The following is a 13,384-nucleotide window of genomic DNA, read 5'->3' on the forward strand; positions in this document are numbered from 1 at the left end:
CCGCTTGTGCACTTTACATACGACCAGAATTTCTTCGGATTTTCTACGAAATTTCGAGACAATGTTTCGTTGTGGAACCTATTAAAGGCATCTCGCATTGAAGTCCGTGCCAAATGTCGCGCGTCTGTAAATTTTAGCCAATCTTCAGGATTTCGCGTTCTTCTGAACTTCACATGCTTTTTCCGTTGCCTCTGCAACAGCGTTCGGACCTGTTTTGTGTACCATGGGGGATCAGTTCCATCTCTTACCAATTTATGAGGTATGAATCTCTGTTGCTACTATATCTTTGAATTTGAGGCTCATCTCGTCTACATTTGCATAGTCAGTTCGGAAGGAGTGGAGATTGCCTCTTAGGAAGGCTTCTAGTGACACTTTATCCGCTTTTTTAAATAAAATTATTTTGTGTTTGTTTCTGGTGGATGTGGAAGGAACGGTATTGAGCCTAGCTACAACGATCTTGCGATCACTAATCCCTGTATCAGTCATGATGCTCTCTAATAGCTCTGGATTGTTTGTGGCTAGGAGGGCAAGTGTGTTTTCGCACCCATTTACAATTCGTGTGGGTTCATGGACTAACTGCTCGAAATAATTTCCGGAGAAAGCATTTAGGACAATCTCGGAAGATGTTTTCTGTCTACCACTGGTTTTGAACAAGTATTTTTGCCAACATATCGAGGGAAGGTTGAAGTCCCCACCAACTATAACTATGAGCAGGGTATTTATTTGTTACCGTTCAGCTAGCTCTCCTGAACAGAATTAAATCAGAATTTTCCTTTTTCCTTTTTCTGCTTCTTAAACACTTTATTTCAGCGAAAAATTTGATAGGCTAATCAGTTCAGAGACTACCATTTTAAAGTTAAGGAGAAGCTTAAACTCGCAGGCTATAAATCAGTAGGCTGCATTCATACTTAATGAAACTCTTAGTTTATTCACTTCATGGTACAGGAGCAGAATTCCCTCTATTCTTTGCAGTTTAAGCAATATGTAACGGAATCACTCTAAACTCTGGCTGCAAAGAAGCGATGCAAGCAATTTTTTTGAGTCGACAGTCTCCTGACTATTTTGATGCAACTCGCCTCGAATTCCTCTCCTGTGCCAATGTTTCTATCTCAGAGTAGCAACACCAACCTAAATTTGCAATTATTTGCTGGCTGTATTTCAGTCTCTGTTTTCCTTTACATTTTTTACTATATACAGCTCTCTGTAGGACCATGGAAGTTATTCCCTGATGTCTTAAAAGATGTCCTACCATCACGTTTCATTTTATTGTCAGTGTTTTACATATATTCCTTTCCTCGTCGATTCTGCAGAGACACCCTCATTCCTTACGTTTTCAGTCCACCTAATTTTCAACATTCGTCTGTAGGAAGAAATCTCAAACATTTCGATTTTCTTCTGTTCCAGTTTCCCACAGTTCATGTTTCACTAGTGCACAATGCTATGCTCTAAATGTATTGTCCCAGAAATTTCTTTCTTTAATTAAGACGTATGTTTGATATTAGTAGACTTCTCTTGGTCATAAATTCATCTTTGCTTGTGCTAGTCTGCTTTTTATGTCTTCCTTGCTCCGTCCATCATGGGTTATATTTCTTCCTCCATAGCAGAATTTCTTAACTTCATCTACTTCGTGATGTTCAATTCTGATGATAAGTTTCTCGTTGTTCTTACAGGTATTTCTGATGCTTTTCATTTCTTCCATCTTTCTTTGCTTTACTCAGTCCATGTGCTTTACCCATTAGACAGTTTGTTCCATTGCACATATCCTGTAATTCACTTTCACTGAGACTTGCAATGTCGTCAGCTGATCTTATCACTGATATCCTTTCTCACTGAATTTTAATCGCACTCTTGAACATTTATTTTATTTCCACTACCCCTCCTTTGTTGTATAGATTGAACACTATTGGCTAAAGATTACATCCCTGTCTCATGTCCTTTTTAATCTGAGTATTTCATTCTTGGTATTTTCCAGTCTTTTTCTTCCCTCTTGGTTCATATACATAGTGTAAACTCTAAGACAGATAAAATGATGCACCATGAAAGAATTATCCGAATCTGTAGACGTGATGTACTTGTATGAACAAACAAATGATTATAATTTCAGTAAAGTAGGATGATTTATTCAAGAGGAAGAGCTTCACAAACTGAGTAAATCAATAATGCATTGGTCCACTTCAGACCCTTATGCAAGCAGTTGTTTGGTGTTGCATTGATTGAAAAATTTACCATATGTCCCGATGGAAATCATGCCAAATTCTGACGAACTGGCACACTAAATCGTCAAAATCCTGACCTGGTTGGAGGGCACTGTCAATAATACTCCAAACGTTCTCGATTGGAGAGAGATCTGGCGACGCTGCTGGCACAGGTAGGTTTTGGAAAGTACGAAGATAAACCGTAGAAAATCTCACTGTCTGCAGGCAAGCGTTGTCTTGGTGAAATGTAAGTCCAGAATGGGTTGCCATGGAGGCCATAGAATATTGTTGATATACGGCTGTGCTGCAAGAGTGCTGCAGATGACAAACAAACGGGTAGTGCTGTTAAAAGAAATGGCATCCCAGACCATCACTCTTAGTTGTCAGATTGTATGCCAGACGACAGACAGGATGGTATCCCACCTCTGCTTGGGGCGTTTCCAGACAAGTCTTCAGTGGCTGGCAGAGATCAGTTTGAAGTGGGAGTCGTCACTGAAGATAAATGTGCTCCCGTCAATTAGATTCCATGTGAGATGTGCCTGTAGACGCCCCGGACAGTGCTGGGATACCAGCCTGGCTGTGAACCACCATATAACGCGACAGACAGGAGTGATGGTCTAGGGTCCCATGTATTTTCTTAGCAGGATATCTGGGCTTATATTTCAGCAAGATAACACCTACCAGCAAATGGCGAGGTCGCCTACTGCATGTCTTGGTGCTTGTCAAACCCTACATTGGCCGTCATGGTAGCCAGATCTCTCCCAAACTGAAAATATTTGGAGCCTTACTGTCAAGGCCCTGTTATCAGCTTGGGATTTTGACGATCTAATTCGCCAATTGGGCAGAATTTGGCACAAAATCACTCAAAAGGACATCCAACAACTTTGTCAGTCAATGTTAAGCGGAATAACACCTTGCAAAAGGGCCAGAGAAGGACCAATGTATTATTGGTTCGTGAAGCTCTTTCTATCGGATAAATCATTCGATTTTTCTGAAATTGTAATCATTTGTTTGTGTGTACATGTACGCCACATCTACATGCTTTCGTCACAGTGAGATAATTCCGTCGTGGTATATCGCTTTTTCTGTCTTATTGTCTATATGACCTGTCTTTCCTAACAACTTACCCCTAGTTTTCTTAGAATTTTGAACATCTTGCGTCATTGTCATTGTCGAACGCGTATTTCAGGTCAATATATCCTACGAACATGTCCTGATTTTTCTACAGCCTTGATTCCCTTATCAACTGCAACGTCAGAACTAACTCTCTGGTACCTTTACCTTTCCTAAAACCAAGCTGATCCTCGTCCAACAGAAGCAAGCAATACAAAGTAGTAAATAAATTCTCTGATGATTAAGAGTCACTACATTTGAAACTTCTTACACAATAAGCGAAAGCTCAACCACTTCTTGTCTTGTGCATATTGAAACTACATTCCACATACACAGAAACAATCCCTTACTTTAAATGTAATGCCAGTCTGTCTTAACAAGGTAGCAAGATCATTTTTAGATGTAGTTTCTGTCTCTCAACACTAATTTCAAACCTGTGAATAGGTGGGAATCTGTCATCCATGACAAAGCGGCTGTTTCATACGCAGTCTCAACTTGAACAAGGTGAAAATGCTCTCGGAGGTGTAGTGTTGTCAGTCAGTCTTAAGGGCTGCTCAAATGCTGAAAATTTGTAGCATATAAAGATTACTGTGCGACAATACTGACCAACCGAGATCGGTATTGACAGGTTCTGCATATCTTGAAGAAAACTGTAAAACTTTAAAATACTGACACTACTTCAATATATTTTGTTGTATATTGTACCATGCAAGGATTGTATTGTACAATATGTGTCAGTTTGCGTGATACAGAGAGAAATTTAATTTGCTCTGAATGGATGTCTGTGAAGGGCGAAAAATGTAAATGCAAAATATCAGAAAGTGGGCTAGAACCCTGGGAAATGGCTCTGAGTACTATGGGACTCAACTACTGTGGTCATCAGTCCCCTAGAACTTAGAACTACTTAAACCTAACTAACCTAAGGACATCACACACATCCATGCCCAAGGCAGGTTTCGAACCTGCGACCATAGCAGTCGCACGGTTCCGGACTGCGCGCCTAGAACCGCGAGACCACCGCAGCCGGCTACCCTGGGAGATACTTTAAAGAAATAAAGCTCCTAATTGACGATTAGAAGCCATATATGTATTTGTCCATAACAGGAGAGGAAACTGAAGAGCATAGTGTCGTGAGAGTAAGTATAAATGTTTATTTTCCTTTTTTTTGCAACACTTCTCAGAATTGACAAATCAGAGCTATCCAGTGAGCAGTTCCATTTATTTATCTTGCAACTGTTGTCACAATACACAAATGAGATCATGAAAGCTTTCAATCAGCAGAACTGCTAATGTTTGAATTGTGGTTTACGAATCTCCATTCAAATATTCACAGAAAGGTTCTCTGACTTGTTTTGCCCGTTCTACATAATTTCGGTATATGGTTTACAAGGCAAGAAATTCAATTACAATAAATGTGAGTTCAGAATACCGAGCGCTGACATGTTTACTATGAAGCCATAGTTGTAAGTGATTCATCCCTGGGCATAAATATTGCGCAATAATGTTGTGTTGTTATTGGCTTCTCAGTTTTGGGCAATATATTGACACAATATTACACCCTATATATGTAAAGCAGAGTGTAGTTGTGTTTTTCTGCATCTCTTCTTAAATTCCTAGATCACTTTCAGCCAAATTAGGCACAGAACAGCAGGCCTTACAACCTCCCATTTCCAATAAGAGTGGAGATGTGGGAACCAACGCTTTCTTCAGCACCTGGCATACAGGTTTCCCTGCACAACAAATATGTCATATAGGAGCAGTATATGCCTGCCAAAACAACCTGCTTTACAGTGTAGTCTAAGTGTCAGAGGCAACAAATGGTTTTCTGGGCCCTGATTGTAGGCTCCCATGCATCACAGCTGTTGAAGTAGTATCAGCCTGCTTATTGAACCTGCTTTGTATGGCGGCCTTTACTTCAGCAGATAATAATTGTGTTTTAAGTCCCTATGTGTGCCTACGGCCATGTCGCAGTCGTAACGCCGTTTCCTGACTGATCATCGAAGTTAAGTGCTGTCATTAGCACTTGGATGGGTGACCATCGAGTCTACCGAGCACTGCTCATAAGCAAGGTGCACTCAGCCCTTGTGAGGCACACTGAGGAGCTACTTCATGAAGCAGTGGCTCCAGTCTCGGAAACTGACATATGGTCAGGAGAGCAGTGTGCTGACCACATGCTCCTCCACATCCGCATCCAGCGACGCCTACGGGCTGAGAATGCCATGGCAGGCAGTCGGTGCCGTTGGGCCTTTGTGGCCTGTTTGGGAGGAGATTAAGTTCCTGATGTGTAGCCTGCCCTGGATGAGAGGTGTGTGGCAAGGGTAGTTTTGGCCTGCTTTACTGAACTGTATTGTAGGGGCTATATATGCTGATGAGTGTGGTTGGGGAAAGGTTGAGATGGATAGAGGAGGGGATGGACAGAGGGTGGGGGATGTAGGAAATCGACAAGGAGAGGGAAGAAGGCGACATGCATGGGGCAAGTGTAAGCTGTGGAGCAGGGCCATCTGCAGCACGCCAAATTTCACGTGTGCAGCATATGCGGGCTGTGTGCGGACCAAGGCCCAGCCAGTCACTTGGCTTTGATTTGTCCTCCTGAAAAGAACCTGGAACAGTCTGACATTTAATTTAACTTTGTGGTATGGCATTTTGGTGTCCAGACAACGCTCTGAGTTTGGACAGAAGCACTGTTTATCCTTCACTGGTTGTAGTATGAAGGACATTCACAGGTCCACAGGCTGTTACCAGAAAAAGAGGAAGTCTAGCGATTTATCATCATGATACATTAAAATGAATGGGAATGACAGAAGAGTGGGAGATAATTCTCAATTCGCTTAAGCAATGCATACCACTTATTTGCTACAAAATGACATTGCAGTAACATGCAGAAAAACAGGTAGCAACGAAAGAGCAAAAAATTACAACAACCGAAAGATGGGATTCCTTGTTCTGTACATCAAGAAGCACTTTGTCTAAATCTGAAGGTAGGGAGCAGAAGAAATTGGTGGCATGAATAGTAAAATTTCTGAAGTCACAAGCATTATTCCATTTCAGGTGCACCAGTTTTCAGTGGAAATGAAAAAGAGGGAGACTTTATACGTTACTGAAAAGCCTGGTACGAGTTTTTGATTAAAATATCGCTATTGTTGAATTTTTTAAGGAAAAAGGAGTGCCAGAAAGAAAATTAGAACACCCAGAATGGATTGCAGATTTCGCACTTTAAGTGGACTTGACAACATACTGCCCACATTGCAAGGTAAATTCTTTCTCATTTGATGGATATGCATTTAAAGGAAAATCGCTTTGTAAAAGGGATACATACTGAGAAAGACAAACTAGTTTCCTAAGCTCACGGGCGTTAAAGAGGTGCAAGGTTTGAAGAATTCATTGTGGCTTTGCAAGAATTGCAATGATAGTCTGATAAAGGTTGTGAGAATACTATAAATCTTACAACTGTTTTTAAGCTGTTCTAAGACCATTTACCATTTCAGTTGAAAGCACTCTTGCACACATGAAGATGACACTGACTAAACTGCAAGGCAATTCTGGTTTTAATTAGAAATCTTCTTACATTAAAACTGGACAGTATATCTACCTTGCATACTTTTTCTCAGGTGGATATTGATAGTTACAATCCGAGATGTCTGGCCCAAGTCAATCACATCGAAATAAAACTAAATTTAAATTTTCCTCAATATCAAAAACAATAATTTTTAGATTTAATATTTTTATCAATGATCAATTCTGACACAGTTAGAAGAAAAACTAAATTTTAAAATTCTTTAAGTTTTTAACTTTTTGATTCCTTAATTCTTAATATTTTTGTGTTTCTAAACATAAACATAGCTTGAAAAAGTCTATTTTTTCTTAATAAATGAATGGTAAAATAAAAAAATTGGCAGACTGGAATAACTATCTTGAAAAAAAATTCATTTGTTATGATCTTCACGATTATTGTAAATTAGATATTTTAAAAGCCTATTGTGAAGTTAAAAAACGAAAATTACTTAAAATTATAACTAAACATTTAATGAAGAATGATATTGATATTGAACCGCTTTATAATTCTATAAAAAACCTAGACGAAATTTAAAAACAAACAGATAAAAAACCTAAGCTTAATAACCAATATGTAATCTATCCTATTGAAATTTCTAAGGGTAATATTAATAATAAACTACTGGACAATAAAACATTAAAAGAACTTCAAGCAATTTGTAAATTAAAAAATTTGAAATTTTTTCCAAATTTTATAAATTTTATTTGAAAAACGCAAAGATAATATCAGTTATACTGTTAATGGATTGGAGAATAAAACTAAAAAACGAAATTCAAAACACTTGCAAAAGAAATAATTTAAAAAATATTCAGATCTTAACAGGTTAGGTTCATGTTGTTTAACGTCCCGTCGACAACGAGGTAAGTAGAGACGGAGCACAAGCTTGGGTTAGGGAAGGATGGGGAAGGAAATCGGCCATGCCCTTTCAAAGAAACCATCCCAGCATTTGCCTGAAACGATTTAGGGAAATCACAGAAAACCTAAATCAGGATGGCTGGAGACGGGATTGAACTGTCGTCCTTCCGAATGCGAGTCCAGTGTGCTAACCACTGCGCCCAGATCTTCAACAATCAATTGATTTTTTGAAAGTGATAATCCTTATATTATTAGAGACAATATTAAAAATAATAGTAACAAAATGAATTATAATTACTTTCATAAGCTTGTATTAGATAACTATCAAGACATTAAACCAAAACGCTAAGAGAAAAATTTATCAGTTTATGTTTTTTTAGAAATAAGGTTATAATGAATATAATAGTAGAAAAATTAACAGAACAAACTCGAATCTAATATATTGAAACTAAGAACACTAATAATATTTTAGAACCAGGTTTTTGTTTTACAGAAATCAAAATAGTAGTATTTACAAAATTCGAAAATATTTTAATACAAAGAAGATCGGTTAAAGTTAATATAAGACCTTATTGTAATTTTAAGAGACAAAAGTAATAGAAGAACATAATTTTAAGTCAAACAAAGAATTTTTAATAAGTACTAGAATTTTAAATGATTATTTCAAAAGGTCATCAAATAAAATGATAGATATGGAAGACATACGAACAAGGAAACTGAATTGGGCTAGATACACTATAAATAATTTAGAATTATGTATTAATAAAAATAATCTGGTTTTTGATTCTTCGCGTATCAATTTATCTTCATAATTTATGATAAAAAGTTCTAATTAATATTTTAAAAAAATTAAACATTCAATAGCATTTGTTTTAACTCGTGGAAAACATCATGTGGTTAGAGTTTACAATTATAAGTAAACTGGATTAGGAACACTAAATTTTTGAGAAAGAAAAAAATTCCTTTACAGTCAACAGAGACCGGAAAATTTGAAGAAATCCAATTAATGTTTATGCTTATGAGAAAATTATCATATATCCTCTTTACCACACAAAAATCAAACAAGAAGAACATATTAATATTCTTTCAATTCAAGATAAAAATAGCTCTCATTATTGTTAGATAGAAGACTTATCTAAATTTATTAAAACAAAAAACTGAACATATAGAAAAAATATAGTTTTGATGGATTTTTTTAATTTTTATGTTATTAAAAAGTAAAGAACTCGAAAAAGATTGTCAATTTACGAGTTATAACAATTTATTAAGTGTACCTTTTGTAATTTATGCTGATTTTGAATATTTATTAAAAATATTTATTTGTAAGCCAAACTCTCATCACGCTTATAATAGTAAATATCAAAAACATTTACCAGTTTCCTTTAGTTATTATATAAAATTTTCTAACTTACATTATAAACCCCCCATAGAATATGTTAGTAACGACAACAACAAAGATTTACAAAAACGTTAAAACAAAAAACTAAATAAATTAACACATTATACAAACAAAATGATCCAATAATAATGACTAAAGAAAATAAAATAAATTTTAGAAATTCAAAAAAATCTTATTTGTGAAATAAATTAACTGGTGGAAAAAAGTATAACTGATATTATCTTTGCATTTAACTGGGTAATATAGTGAGGCCACAGACGAAAATTATAATATTAATAGTAAGAAATTGAAATTTTACTCCACTTTATCTTCATAATTTAACAAATTGGATGTCCATTTGTTTATTAATGAATTAGGGGTAGATAATAAAGATACTTACACTCTTTCAAATACTGAACAAAACTATATTTCCTTTAGTAAAATAGTTGAAAATGATGTAACTTTGAAATTAACAAATACTTTCAGATTTTTACTGTCAGGTATCTGATAATCTTAGAGAAACAGCTTCTGCCTCAAAGGCACTTGCCTTCCCCACAACAGGCCCTCACACACTGGAAAAATGTACTACTCTGTTGTATTCTTTTGCTAATTTCTGTCTCCAAAGAAGAATTTATCATTAATATACTTCCTAAATATTTAAAGTTTTCCACTATTTCAATATCCCGCCCCTTAATATGAATTTGTCTTTGCACTCTCAATCCCCTTTAGTTAACACCATGGTTTAGCTTTTGTCCACAGTAAATTTCTAGACGTTATCATCTAGGAAGTCTATTTGTTTTTTTACCTTCTTACAGCTTGTTCCCCACACCACAATATCATCATCAAATAGTAACATCTTCACACCCATACTAATTTACGACTCAGAGTCGTGCACTATTACTAGAAAAGAGGAGAGTAGCATACAATTCAGTGAAATGAAGTTTCTGAGAAGTATGCAGGGAAGACGAGGAGAGACAGAGTGAAAAATTAAGATGTTAGGAAGAAAATTGGAGTGGTGAAGTTACCTGAGAAAATGCAAAAGATTAGATTAAACTGGTCTCGGCATGTGACGAGGATGGGAGATGGAAGAATAGCAAGAAGAATGATGGAGTTTCTTGATTGAGGGTAAGAGGCCAAGAGGAAGACAGATAACAAGATGTATGGATACAATAAAGATTACTTTGAGCAGGAGAAACATGTTATGGAACCAAATTGTGGAAGTAAAATGGTGCAAAGGCGGAACAAAGTGGTGTAATGTCATTGATAACTCAACCTGACAGATACTGGATAGAGGGAAAATGAAGATGATGATGACAAGGAAAATATATTGGAGGTGAATTATTAGACATAATTATTAAACTAGGCGTTTAGCTACATGAATATATGTGTTGTAAAGAAAAATGTATATTAACAAAATTATCTAAATAAAGAATAATTTTATTTGAGACTTAATAAATCTTGTATAAAAGTAAAATCATCGAAATACTAAATTAGTTTACCGGAATTTAAGATAAAAATGTAGAAGGACATACTAATTTATACAATAAATTTGAAATCTTAACATTAGCAAATATTTCCAAAAATCACTTGTTTTTGTTCTTATCAACTAGACGCTTCTTGGAATTTTTCTGTCCTAGGGTTACCTAGGTATTCAATGTTAAAAATGATTAAAATCGAACGAAATTTATTAAATGATTGCAATATGACTCTAATATTAGAAACAAGAATTTGAGCAGGAATTTTTCAAAGTATTGAAAGATATGTAAAAGCTAATAAAATATATGCACAATTTTCATCAACAAAAATAATGTAATCAACTAGCATATTTAAACCCTAATAATTTAAATAGTTGGACTATTTAGATATTTCATGTGGTCAGATTTAAAATATATAATTCCAAAAAAATACTCTATACACCAGGTGATTATAAAAATGGATATATTACGGAAGTCGATCTCGAATATCCAAAAGAATTTAATGATTTACACAAAGATTTGTTTTAGGCGTCAGAAGGAGTCAATGAATTATTAACTACACTAAATAATAAAGAAAATGTTTTACAATATAGAAATTTTAAATCATGTCTAAAGCTTGGGTTAAAATTAACAAATAACAACAGTATCTGTGTTTCGAATAATCTGATTAGTATAAAAAAAGGCATTTGATTCAATACGGAAATGGGAAAAATGACAAACAAGGATTTTGAATAATATTTTTAAAAATTAACGAAAAAATCAAATTTCATAAACCTATTGGAACGAATGTCTTAGATTTTCAAAAATAAAACTAAATGATTTACACTAAATCTTATGAAATCAAAATATGGAGAAAATATCGATTTGTTTTATATGGACAAAAATTTGTTTTGCTATTATTTATGAACAGATGATTTTTATATGGATATGAAATAAATGACAAAGGAATTTGATATTTGCGAATATAAAGAAAATAATATTTATTGGTTCCCACGAATTAATAAAAACGTTTTATTGAAAATTGAAGAAGAAAATTCTGATATAACTATATTAGAAAACCTTTGTTTAAAAACCAAATTTTGTTCTTGTAGAGTAGAGGATCAAGAATATAAAAAATCTAAATTGTTTAAGAAACCTTGAGTATATAAAGAAATTCCTTCGAACAGTTATAAGAATACTTTACAGATTATATAAAACAATACAGAAAAGTCAATATCATTAGGTCTCATAAATGGGAATATATACTGTCGAATGTAATAAATCTGTTTTAACCACCAATGATATTAGGAAATAGAATAGTTAATTTACCAAATTTAAATTACAAAGTAAAAGAATTAAATCTAAATACTGAAAAAGAGAAAAAGATAAACTATAAGAATTTAAAACATTGTAATTTACATATTTATGGTAATATTTAAAAATTAAAAATTTTAATTACTTTGTAGTGAATATATGAGTGATGTTTATAATATTAGAAACATTATAAAGTAAAATTTAATTATGAATGGTTCTTGATATTTTTTCATGATGAATCAGTTTGTTGTATTTTCAAATGCCCACTCGAGACAAATTTACCACAGACAAATTCAACTGCCACATAACACTTTGCTTTATGTATTTCAATAATTTCTTTTACATGTTCTAAATTCTTTTTTTCCATATTCTTGTCATTTCTTTTTTATGCAGTCAATAGAACTTGTATTCAAAGGTAATTTTTTTTGGTATTTCAATCTAGTTATTTATTATCCTTCTTGTTCTCAGCAAAGGACAAATTACAGTAATAGTACTCTCCATTATTAAATAAATAAATACTGGATTTTAAAAATTCTCATACCATTTAAAAATATGATAAATGAAAAAGAAATAAAAGAAATAGTATTATTTTTGAAATTTAAGTAAATAGCGATTTGGAAGCTTTAATACATGACGAAAAAATATTTTTATTAATATTTACTTCTTTATTATTTTTTATTTAATAAATGGTGCTTGTTATAGAAAATATAACATTGATTGAATGGAATTGTATATAAAATTAAATTTTGCTGAGTTTATATTAAAGAAGAGAGTGTGCATTCTCATATTTGAGTGAAAGTTAGTAATAAAAAGTAAACCAGAATTATCTGAGAATTGTAAATCAGAATTGGTTGAAATTGATAGACCTAGTGTGTTCAGTTTATTAAATATTTATAAAAGTCGTTATGAATTTTATATTAAATTCAAATATTCACTTTTATTGATGAATTCTAATTATACAGACAATTAATTCCTCTTATCCCTAATTCATCGAAGTACTGAAGTAACTATGATAACAAACAATTATCAAAGTTTCATTTATTATTAGATATAAATTAATGTATTGTGATCATAATCAAGTCTTAACATTCTTCATAGTTTATTTGTCTATCTCCCATTCTACATAAGTATTTTTGAAATTTTTTTCTTGGTGTTGTAATGAGATAATAATTATATTCCACTCACCATCAAGCAATTTTAAGAGAACGAATGTGAGTCTTAAATTTTCATCGTTACTTTGAGGAAAAATACAGGCTAATGATCCATTTATTTCTGTGTTTCTTTCTTGTAGTAGTATCAATTATTTCCCATAAGTTTTGCATGTGGGCTACACTCATTTTTTAAATTTTCCAAATGAGTTAGTTGACTTCGATACATCTCTGTAATACATACATATAGTTTCATTAATACTTTTTCAAATTTTATTATTCACATTAACGAAATGAGTTTATATTTCAATATTAATGAGTATAGACCCAGATAACTAATAAACGTAGTATGTGTGTGCTTATTTAATAAGGGG

Source organism: Schistocerca gregaria, chromosome 1 (genome assembly GCF_023897955.1).
Source record: "Schistocerca gregaria isolate iqSchGreg1 chromosome 1, iqSchGreg1.2, whole genome shotgun sequence".
Lineage (NCBI taxonomy): Eukaryota > Metazoa > Arthropoda > Insecta > Orthoptera > Acrididae > Schistocerca > Schistocerca gregaria.